The 1535-nt window shown below is 33.4% G+C and overlaps 1 long non-coding RNA gene across 2 annotated transcripts in view; it reads left to right on the top strand.

Moving 5' to 3' along the window:
- The window catches only part of LOC106879705 (uncharacterized), a 667251-nt gene that overhangs the window by 497125 nt on the left and 168591 nt on the right, over positions 1–1535 (top strand). The gene's annotated exons all lie outside the window — the stretch shown is intronic.

Here is a 1535-nt window from a genome sequence, read left to right as displayed (position 1 = left end):
ATATATATATATATATATATATATATAATTAGATAAAGATGGTTATGGCCAGTCTATGGGGTTACCCAGGATTTCATGTCCATAAAGCACTTAGCTTTACAGTGTCTCTTTAGACCCTAATGGCCAGTGGCCTATAACCTCTCTTCAAAGTGGAGGTAGGCTAGTTGTTGAACCAGTTATATATATATATATATATGTATGTATGTATAACTGGCATTCCGTCAGTTACATTGATGAGTGTTCCAGTTGGTCCCACCAACAGAACAGCTTGCGCTCATGAAATTAGCATGCAAGTGGTTGAGCACTGCACAGACACACATACACTTAATGTAGTTCTTGGGGGACATTCAGTGCGACACAGAATATGACAAGGCTGGCCCTCTGAAATATAAGGCACTACTCTCATTTTTGCCATCTGAATGGACTAGAACAACTTGAAAATAGAGTATCTTGCTCAGGGCTCAAGGACACAACGTGCCACCAAGAATCAAACTCCTGATATTATGATCGTGAGCTAAATAATTTAACCACACACATGCATGGAAATCTACCTAGTAGAAATACTTTCATGACACATTTATTATTTCTTCGTAGATTGAAAAAAAGGATGAAAAGCCTTAATTGATATTTGAACCTTAATGAATTCTTACCAGACCTTTCTACATCACTTGACCAATCTCAGAGAAATAAGTACCCATACATATATTAACAAATCCAGCAGTTTCTTTTATATATATACATATTGTAAAAGTGCCTAATAACACAACATGTAATGATGTAAATTAGAATTCCATATGATCTATTATTACATTGCTACTCAGAACGTAGCGACGGGTGAAATGCTGCCAAGCATTTCAACCAGCATGCTAAGAATTCTTCTAACTCACCACCTTCAATAATAATGATAATAATTCTTTCTAATTTTGGTAGAAGGCCAGCAATTTTGATGGGAGTGGGTATGTTAATTAAATTGGTCCCAGTACCTGACTGATAATTTATTACATCAGCTCTGAAAGGATGAAAGGTAAAGTTGATTTTGGCAGGATTTGAACTCAGAATGTAAAGAGCATAAATTGGTATATTGAGCTTTCTATATTCGTGCCCCAGTGTCACTTTGATGGCATGCACTCAATAATAATAATAATATGCTCTCAGTCAATAATAATAATAATAATAATAATAATAATAATAATAATAACAACAACAACAACAACAGCTAACACCACCACCAAGATAAAAGGAGAAAATATTTTATTTATTTATTACTGTCTTAGTGTTTTGTAAAAAAAACTTTATCAGACAATATTCAACAAATTGAAGTCCGACATGAAATTTCATTTGTGTCTAAGATTTAATTAGAAAGTCCAGATGTAGAAAATGCATTTCCCCCTCTGTTGTAACCATTGATATTTTATTGAAAAAAAAAAAAAATCTTAAATTATTTAGTATTATAAATGTTCATCAGCTGGTGCTATTGAGTTAGAAATGGCCTGGGTCACTTGTGCTTGGCACTTAATTGAAGTATTATGGAAAAA

The sequence above is a fragment of the Octopus bimaculoides genome, chromosome 26 (assembly GCF_001194135.2).
Source record: "Octopus bimaculoides isolate UCB-OBI-ISO-001 chromosome 26, ASM119413v2, whole genome shotgun sequence".
In the NCBI taxonomy this organism is placed as follows: Eukaryota; Metazoa; Mollusca; class Cephalopoda; order Octopoda; family Octopodidae; genus Octopus; species Octopus bimaculoides.
Note: the sequence above shows the minus strand (reverse complement) of the source record. Positions and strands in the feature narration are given on the sequence as shown.